Source organism: Odontomachus brunneus, unplaced genomic scaffold (genome assembly GCF_010583005.1).
Source record: "Odontomachus brunneus isolate Ranch 3 - 2012 unplaced genomic scaffold, Obru_v1 Obru_scaffold_046, whole genome shotgun sequence".
Classification (NCBI taxonomy): domain Eukaryota; kingdom Metazoa; phylum Arthropoda; class Insecta; order Hymenoptera; family Formicidae; genus Odontomachus; species Odontomachus brunneus.
In genome coordinates, this window is record NW_022639496.1 from 1,355,727 (window position 1) to 1,366,157 (window position 10,431).

Below are 10,431 nucleotides of genomic sequence, written 5' to 3' on the forward strand. Positions count from 1 at the left end.
TACGAGGATATGCGAAAATGGATCGACGAATGGATTGCATCAAAAGACCAATCGTTCTATCGTCGCGGAATCTACGCGTTGCCCGAAAGATGGGAAAAATGTATAGCTAGCGAGGGAAAGTACTTCGATTAATGTATTTTTTGCTTTTGATGTCGAAATAAATGAGTTTTTTAAACAAAAAAACCGCAGGAACTAAGTTTACCACCTAATACTTCTATATCGTCGTTCTATAAATACGAATGTTATATGAATCACTCATAACGGTCGTGATTTTATCGCGAGTAAAATTGCTGCTAAATTTACGTATACCTGTCTATCTGAGCGTCTTCATCACCGCGACGTCGAATGGGGATTTATCTTCCGGCACGTTTTTCGCGGTTCGATGATCATCGTGCGATTGACGACGTGCCGCTCGACTATCGATTACCGGCGCGACCGAGTTCTTTGACACATCGCTGATTAGACACACACTCACCATCACCACCACCACACCACGACCATCACCATCGATATCGCCACTGCCACCACCAGGGGTTCTTCATCGTAAAGCCCGGGACTTTATCGAAGGGGCACGCCGGATCCGTGTCCGTGTACGTAACTCTCGGCGCGATTATCATCCGCGTGAACCCTTTCTCATTCCCGGCGGGATAAACGCGCTTTTATCCGCTCGCCCTGAGGCGCGATAAACCGACCCCCGAGTGCCGCGAGCCGCCCTTTATCACGTCCTGATTATAGTTGCTTAGTCTCCAGCCAGACTCGCCGTCGCGCCAAAGCGCGTGCGAGGCGACGGGGGACGCAAAATTAACGGCGCAAACAGCCCTCCGTTGCGCGGCCACGGGGGTGGGAATACCATTTTGATTCTGCTCACGGTTCATTAACGCTGCTGTCAGGCGTGGCACGTGCCGCCGAGACATGTGCACATGCGGCCGCGGTTAGGCGCAATCGCTAGAAATCGAATTCGGCCAATTGTGTTACCGGCAAGTAAGCGCTGTGAAGCGCAACTTCGCTCAAGTAACTTCCGACGTGAGTCGAACGCGATGTAGAGACGCGTGCGTCTCTTTCTGCCTGTGCCGCGATTTACGTATATCTTATTGGGACTGCGCGCTGTGCGATTTACATATCTGGACTAATGATTATGATCATTAATATGGCATGAGTAACGTTTGGCAAATGTGTGTACTTTCTCAACTTCTTGGTATGAAATTTCATTCCAAATTTTGAGTCCCAAAACGTCCTTTTTGAGGAAATTTTACTCAATACTTTATAATATACGTAACGTGAATTATAGCTTTTAACGGGACTGGGGAGTCAGATTGCCTGAAAATCGCGCTTGTTCTTTCTCAATTTTTTATGACAAACTGAAAATGTGAAAGTGTTATTTTGACGTGTATTTATACAGCAAATAAAGAGAAGAAAAATATAATTTTGATGATCAAATATAAGTGTATGATACATGCAGTTAAAATATATTTCGTTTTTCTTTTTAAGGTCATTATTTTGCAGTAATATTTTGACTCTCAATGGTTCAATTAAGCTGAATTTTAGAAAATTTCCATAAGCTTGTCGTTATTGTTGACAAACTCGTGAAAATATTTAATTTTGAAATATTAATTTTTTTACTATAAAAGAACGGAAAATTTAATAATATTTTATTAAGATATTTGCAATTTTGTTAACTTTTACTCAATTTCTATTACAGTGGTTCACACGATAACGACAAGTTTACGGAAATTTTCTACCTAAAATTCAGCTTAATTGAACCACCGAGAGTCAAGATATTACTGCAAAATGACGACCTTGAAAAGAAAAACAAAATATATAATTTAACTGTATGTACCATACGCTTATATCGAGTATTTGATCATCAAAATTATATTTTCTTCTCTTTATATGTTGTATAAATACACGTCAAAATAACACTTTCGCATTCATTCAGTTTGTCATAAAAAATTGTGAAAAAACAAGCACGATTTTCAAGCAATCTAAAAATCCCTTTAACTAAAGTTTTCCTTAAAAAGTACGTTTTGGAATGCAACCTAAAAGCAGAATAATCATTATTTGTTTATATGGAATCAGAATATTCGTTTGAATGAAACATTCACTCTTGTAATTTCGTGTGGCAGTTTTCACCATCGCTTTGAGTGAAAATACTGTCACCCTTCATTCGTTTTGGATGAGATTCCACTCAAAGAAATTCTAAAAATTCTTTCTAAATTTCTTGGAGCGAAATTTTATTTTAAAAGTAGAGTGACTACTGAATCACTCGAACAGTTTTTCATTCATACAATTCTCCATTCTGAATTATCGAATAAATAGGGAATATAAATAAATTATATATGAAGCTCCTTTATATTATTCAAATAAGTAACAAAGATTCTAATGAGGAGCGGACATGGATGTAGTAGTGTTATCTTGATATTACAAACGTCTAATATTAAAGTTTATTGTGGGAGGATAAAATTGTCCAACGTGTCAGACGTACGTCCGATTTAAAATAATTAATAAAAAGGAATCAATTGCTCAAGAATATTGAGTTTGGGAATAAAAAATTCGCGTTAATATTGGGATACAGGATTGGTCTAAATGTGGAAGGTTGATTCGCCGCGCACGATTGCCGAAGGAAAATTTCGGACGTACCTCTGACACGCTGGACAATTTTATCCTCCCACAATAAACTTTAATAGTACACATTTGTAATATTTAGATAACACTACTACATCCATGTTCGCTCCTCATTAGTCTTAGAATCTTTGTTACACGCAAAAAAAATTATAGTTGGTGCAACCAAATAGGAAAATTAGATAATTAGAAGCGATATCTTTGTTATGAAAACTAATATTTCTGTTGTCGCAACCGAAAATATTCACCTGAACATTCAACGATATTAGAACTCGGTTGAGGCAACTAAGAACAAATGACTATATAGAAGCCTCATAAAGGAATTTTTCTGTTCCTACAGTCGAGTTTTCGTCTAATCCCTGAGCAACCAAAAATTCGGTCAACAGATTTGTTTTTTCCGTATGTAGTTACTCACGGAAAAAAATAATTTGCTGCAGCAGCAAACTAATTTGCTACATATGGACAGTTAAATATAATTTGCTATGTTAGCTACTTTTTCTTTGCTGCAGGAACCTATTTTCTTGCTATGATAACAAGAAAGTCTGCTCTTATAACAAAAAAAGTGGCTAACATAGCAAATTTGTTACGAATGAACAACTAAACATAACTTACTGCTTTAGCTACTTTCTTTGTTGCAGGAGCAGATTTTCTTGTTATCATAGCAAGGAAATTGGCTCCTGTAGCAAAGAAAAAGTGGCTAATACAGCAAATTATGTTAGTTGTCCATATGTAGCAGATTTTTTTGTGCTTGAATAGGGGATAGTTGACTAATGATATAAGTTGGCAAAACCGGTTATTTCCAATATTTTCTAATAAGTTACAGAATTAAGCAAACAAGATTTTTTAACATGTCAAAAATAACTTTAAAATTGCTTGCTTGATTCCAAAATCTATTAAAGAACAGTAGAAATAATCGATTTTGCCAATTTATCCCGGTAGCCAAATAGCCCCGGTCTCTTCCACTTTAAATTAAAAAGTAAATTTAATGTATTCTACTATTACAGGATTATATTTATCCTAATCGATCGAAAGATTTGTTCATTAGTGTCTGAATCCACTTTAAAGTTGAATGAAACATTCATTCCTGTGATTTCGAATGATAGTATTTTCACTATCGCTTCGAGTGAAGCCACTTTTCAGTCGAGATTGCACTCCAAAATATTTGAAAAATAAAGGAGATCGGGGCAAGATGTTATGTTATGCTTTTCAGAATTATAACTTTTCACACAATTATTATGATTGAATATATAGACATGATTCCTCTATATTCCTATGCCAACAAAATTCTGTAAATTTATATATTTTGCTTTGTAATAATCAAAATACTGCAATGTGGCCATCTTGTCCTGATACCGGAGCAAGTTGGCTAACAATCTAGAATAAGAGGCCACATACAATCTTGCATGTTAAAAAACACTTTGTCATTTAGAATTTTATAAATAAGATTATTTTATTAAATAAAATAATCTTAATTTAATTAAATAAATCTTAAATTAATTAAATAAAATAATCTTAAATTAATTTTATGAGTAAGACTATTTTATTAAATAAGATTTACAATTGTTGTTTTGCTTCAGAAAAAGAAAATATAAAGACATATTTCCTGTAATTACAATATAGGAATTTTTGTTCTTTATTTATAATTAACATAAAGCCAACTCTACTTTGTCCGATTTCAATTATTTTATGAGTGAAAATTGCTTTTGTTACCCGGAACAGTATATCGTTGTTTCTAATTTTTAATAGTAATATTATTCCGATTGTAAAAAAATAAAATATTTACATTCTAAAAGAAACATTTTGCAACTCTGTTTTTTCGCTGTTTTTTCTCTTACGATAACTACACAGCACATAACAAATATAACTCTTAGGCCAAGTAGACCAGGTCTTTCCTACAGCAGAACGCTTCGTAAATTATCTCCTATCACGCAACGAATGAATCAGATTCAAATGCGATTATACAGTAATTTGGGTAAATATGCATAAAAGGTTACACCTTACCGAATTCCTTGAAATTGATATATACTGTCGGAGTGATAGTTAGAAATGATTTACAAAAAGAACTAAATGGAGGATATTTAGAAGATATAACAAATCGAAGCTTGATAATTTTTATATTTTTCTTAGGTATTATAAGCTGCTTCAGGAACAATGAAGTTATCTACGTCGCGCTAATCTGTTTGGCATCTTTTAACTATAGAAAAAGTCGTTTGTTTATATTATTTGAAGGATAGCTCCATAATTATGGATATTGGGTTAACGATTGGTTTTGCCTATTTCTCACAGTTTGTTAACAGTTTTCAACATGCAACACAAATTTCTAAATCTTGCTAAAGGTAGTAATAAATTAATAGGTTTTTTGTTGAATGTATGAGCGATATGTTAATTATTAACAGATGCACATACATTTTAATAACTAACAGATAGGATTTAAGATAGGATTGCTTTAAGATAGGATTAAATTAAATTTCTAGAGAGTGGGAAATAAAACTATTTTAATTTCTCTATTATAATGCTAGAGTTAATATTTGTGACATAAATAAATTTCGTACCGTCTGCAAACGTCAATTAAAAATGAAGTATCAAAATACTAAACTTTATTTTGTTATATTTTTGCAATCACTGTCATCCTCTACTTGGTTTTTTTGCAAATCACTTGTAACTATCATTCTTACAATACATCAGTTTCAACTATATCGATGAGGCGTGACCTTTTATGCATATTTACCGTAATTTCAATTGAATTCAAATATAACTCTAAAACTTTGCAGATCTTCCCGTCCACTCCGTTTCTCAAACTCTTCAATGTTTGTAATCTTAGAGTCGGAATAATTGAATTTATGTCAAACGTTTCAACCTAAACTGCCATCATTCATTTATTTATATCCAATCAGCTGTCACACGTCCAAATCCCTTCTGTCCGCCACGGATTATTAGGTAACTGATAGCGCAAATGTACGTCGCGTCTCTCGGGAGGCGAAAACTCGGGAGGCGAAAACTTTACTCGGGAAAAAGAAGTTGCCCGGTTAAAGGTTAAGAATACGAAAAAGCTTCTTGGCGTATCTTCCATCACTATATCAGCGATTAAAGCCTAATGTTCATCTACAATGTGACATCTACAATGTGTTCTTTGTTTCCTGTTTCTTGTCCTCTGTCTTTTTTTTTTAGTTTAAAGCTTGATCTACAATATGCTCTGTGCGTTCTGTTTCTTGCCTTCTGTCTTTTTCTGGTTTAAAGCTTAAGGCTTGAATCAGAAAGAGATAAAGAGAAAGAAGCAGAAAGCAAATAACACATAATAGATAAAGTTTTAGGCTTAAGGTGTGAGTCAGAAAAAGATAAAGAAAAAGAAACAAAAAGCAAATAATACATTGTAGATGAAGCTAATCTACAATGTGCTCTTTGCTCCCTGTTTCTTGTTCTGTTTCTTGTCTTTTTTTTCAAGCCTGATCTACAATATGCTCTTTGCTTCTTGCTTCTTTCTCTTTATCTCTTTCTGACTCAAACCTTAAGCTTTAAGCCAGAAAAAGGCAGAAGACAAGAAACAAAATGCAAAGAGCATATTGTACATCAGACTTAAGGCTTAAGGTTAACGTGTAGCTTTAAGCTTGATCTACAATGTGTTATTTGCTTCTTGTTTTTTTTTTTTCTTTATCTCTTTCTGACTCACACCTTAAGCCTTAAACTAAAAAAAGACAGAGAACAAGAAACAGAAAGCAAAGAGCACCTTGTAAATTAGACTTTACGAGCGTTAAAAGCAGGAAAGCAGAAGTCAATCAGAACACGTGCTGAGATGGTGGTCAGGTGGTAGTTTCTGCTAGTACAACTAGTTCCTGCTTTGCTACCAGCGCGATTGCCTTCTGCCTTTCTGTCTTCTGCTTTTCTGCCAAGGTGTGAATAACGAGGTATACGAAAAATCGCTTTTCACTTGCCAGCTTTCCGCGGCGAACTGTGATCGAGTTAATGGCTGTCAATCACTTTTTGACCAACTCGCCGGCTATTTCATGCTGTCACTCGACACCACTTGCGAATTTTCAGACTGATTTGACAAATACGAGATTCCTTTTTATTTTTATCATTTATGAGATTCAATCCACGTTCCCTGATGGCATATCCAGCACGGCAAGCGGTCGCACGAGTGCAGTTGTGTACAGGCTGATTATTGGCTCATCGATACGCATCGCACGCGAATAATGTATGAACAAACCGCCACTCGACCGTCGTAATATGCACCCCAGGCCCTGACCAGGCCGTCGGCCGATGTGGCGGCGTGAAATTCAATCGTCGACACATAACGCATCGCACTCTCACTCCACGCCGTCATTATAGGCTATTTGCGCACGCGTGTGTATGTGTTGCTTCTAAGGGCGCATTCACACTTTGAAAAACAGAAAAACAGAAAAACAGAGAGCAGTCAGATCTTGCCATGATGGTCAGTGCTAGTTTCTGCTTTGCAACCAGCGCAAGTTCTGATTGACTTCTGCCTTTCTGCCTTCTGCTTTTTTGTCAAGGTGTGAATGCGCCCTGACGAGATACGCGAAGAATCATTTTGCCTGCTTTCCGTGGCAAACTGTGATCGAGTTTCCCGTGACGACTGTCACTCATTTTGTGACCAACTCGCCCCCATTTTATGCTGTCACTCGATACCACTCGCAAATTTTTCGATTGCTTTGACAAATACGAGAGAAATTTTTTTTTAATTTTTACCTTTAGTGAGATTCAATGCACGTCGGCGATAAAGCAATCAGCTCGCCAAAGTGAGATTCGGCGAAAAACCTTGGCCGAAGGTAAAATTATTTCGTGTACACTCACTTACACAATAGTTTCCAAATGGCTACGACTGCAAACTGCTACACAAGCTTTTCAGGATAATCGGTTATGAAAGGAGTCGAGGAGATAGTATTCGAGATATCAGATGGGATATAAGAGTGCGCGATTCGATTCTTAAGAGAATCCACGTTCTTCTTACAGAAATCGATGTTTTTTAGTTCATTCTCTTCTATCCTATTTTGAATCGATTATTTTATGAAAGAATTGATTTTTGTTCTTCCTTGATATGTCTATTCGTCGATTTTGTTATGTTTAATGCAGTGCATTCGACATTCCAACTAATCAAAGAGATGTTACTTTAAGTCTGTATAATACAAAAGATTACAAAAGTGATAGAGATTTGATAGATTTGGCTGTAGGGACAAAAGTAACTAAGATTTTCACCGAGAAAAAGTAGAATTTCAAAATCCTAGTTACTTCTTTAGTTTAAATGAAAATTCTAGATTAGATAACCGGAAAAATAGATTTTTACGAAATTTTTTTTTAGAAATAAGTAAAAATATCAACGTAGAATTTTAACCATTCTATTTATCATTATCTTAACTATGAAAAAATTACTTTTAAAGTATCGAAAAATTTTTTTAAGGAAAATCGCAAAAACCTCCTATTTTGCGATTATCTAAACCAGAACTTCCTTTTAAGGGGATGCTGGAGTCGATGACAATGTCAATAATGTAGACGATCGTCACTAACATAATCACGCTATCCTTTTCGTATTTCTTGTATATACAGAACTTACATGAATGTGTGTTGCTTTGTTTTACCATATTCAACGGAAAACCTAACTATATGTGTGTGGGAATCTTTCTGCAAACTTTTTCAATATTTTTAAGCTTCCAAATGTAGATGCGAAGGTAGAGCAATGTTCTTTAAAATTTTTCTGTTTGGGGCATTTATACTTTCAATATATACAAGCTGTGAAAGTTTTGGATTAGGCTAAATATTACGCTAACTGACAGCTTGAAATTTTATATTAAAAATTTTTTCTTTGTTTTCGTCACATATCAAGCAATGCTCTCATTTATTTTTGCACGTACTTCCATTGCGTAAAAGCACTTGTAAAATTCTGTGTAACCAATACGATGTAAACTTTGTAAAAAAATGTCAGTGTTCTACCGATAAAGTTTTCATCTTCAGCATCCTTTTAATACGATGATACAATCCTGTGATACGATGTAATATGATTGGCATTAGATTTATTAGGCATATTGGACTCATGCAAAAAAGAAAGTTTAAACTCTCATTGTGTAATTTTTCCATATCTCGTTATTTGAGAAAAATTTAATTTTAACTATTTCGATTCAGAATCGAGTTTCATTAAATAATCGTTCATCCCTAATCAGATCACAATTGCAACAGAGGATTCATGGAAAAACGTATCTTTATTATGCTCTTATCTACTAAATAAATGACCAATTACTCCGTACATTGTCACCTGTTGTTATAACCAATTACACTCAAGTCCGTGAGCAGTGGCCGTTTCACGCGATACCAAGAATGAACTTGAGAAAATGTGTCAAAACTATTGTGCAAACGAGAGTGTACAATTGCGAGCAAAAAGATTGTCTGTAATTTTTGAGGTAAGTTTGTGAACTCTCCGTCTCGTCCACAATGGGAGTATTCTCAGAGTCTCTGAGTTTGCGAATGTAAGAAATAAATGTAAGATAAAGAATAAAGCTAGCTTAGAATTAATTAAATAATGTAAACAGACCCTTTGTATGTTGCGTATAAAAAGGAGATGTTACAGTCAAGAGACGGAGAGAAAGCGTATAAGACTGTTAGATAGTTAGATCGTGATATATATTATTTTGTCAAAAACAATAGAGTTTTATTGATAGGTTTTGGCCACAACAGAGGCATTTGGGTTGAAAAGTTAATAAGACTGCGAATAATAATTATTGGAATTCAGACGTTATTGTTCATCGAATGTTTTTATATTAATAAAGTAATTTCGAATTGGTCTCTCCGCAAATCTGTTGGTCACATCCTTTCACGAACCACCCCAGAAATTACGGACGACCCTTCAGTCCGTGGTCGAATTTTCGCGGATGATCTCGCACATTGCGAAGTTTCAAAACTTGGTCCTCGTGGAATCGTTAGCGGATGTCGCGACGAGGTATTCGAGCATTACGTGGAGCTCACGGCCCATTATATTTATCGTTATCATCGACACGTTCACCGTACGGGGACCGCGTCGCGTGGCGACACTCGAGCGGCCTCGTTTTGGTAGAACTTCCTCCGTGATATCAGGATACACGAGGAGCCGATTAGAGGCGGGAGATGGACGGAAACCGTGATCCACGGGATGAGGATAGAGTTTCACATGCAGAGGTGCGCGTACACGGCGAGTACACGGGATGATCGCGGAGGCGGCGAGAGAGCGCACCCCCATTATCGCGCACAGCTCGATACGCCAGCGCGTAATCTCGTGAACGAAAACATCGCCGGCCGGCCGACCGGCTGGCCTTTGAGGCGACGGCCGGCTAATGAGTTTACCGTGTGTCCTCGAGTTTCACTGACGCCGCGGAAATCTCACGAAAATGCCTGCGGCAGGCCGGCGTCGTTCGCCCGCGCGGCCTCGCGCCGCCACTCGCGGCGCGCACGCACTTTCCCCGTCGCGAAATATCATTTCCGTCGAAGACACAGGCCACCCCCGGCCGCGTATTCAACCCTCGTCGCGCCCTCCTCCCCCTCGCCTCCCCCTTTATCTCGGCCAACTCCGGCGCGGCAGCCTGCGGAGAGACGAGAGCGGCTTGAACAAAATCGCGTCGGCACGATATGCACGGGGTATCGCTTTGTAGCGACTATTTCCAGAGGCAGGCGGTCTTGCTGAGGTGAAACGAAGGGTAGGGTGGAGTGACGGACGAAAGGAAGTAGATGGTGGCAGGAGAGGCGCACGGGGTGGGGAGCAACACGGAGGGGTAGGTCGTCGTCGGATGTAGGGTGCAGCGGTGGCGGCGGCGGCGGCGGCGCGGAGGGAAGGGG

General features: G+C 37.6%; 1 protein-coding gene across 16 annotated transcripts in view; it reads right to left on the reverse strand.

Moving 5' to 3' along the window:
- LOC116844753 (ras-related protein Rab-37-like) overlaps positions 1 to 10,431 on the reverse strand; it is a 556,153-nt gene that overhangs the window by 87,534 nt on the left and 458,188 nt on the right. Inside the window, exon 1 of one of the 16 annotated variants that reach the window (XM_032816757.1) lies at positions 9,943 to 10,392. The exons of 13 other annotated variants lie outside the window; for them this stretch is intronic. The gene's annotated coding sequence lies outside the window, so the exon portion shown is untranslated. Of the gene's footprint in view, positions 1 to 7,323; positions 8,186 to 8,873; positions 10,393 to 10,431 lie in introns of those variants that run through there. 2 more of the 16 variants (XM_032816754.1, XM_032816750.1) reach the window with 2 other exon arrangements.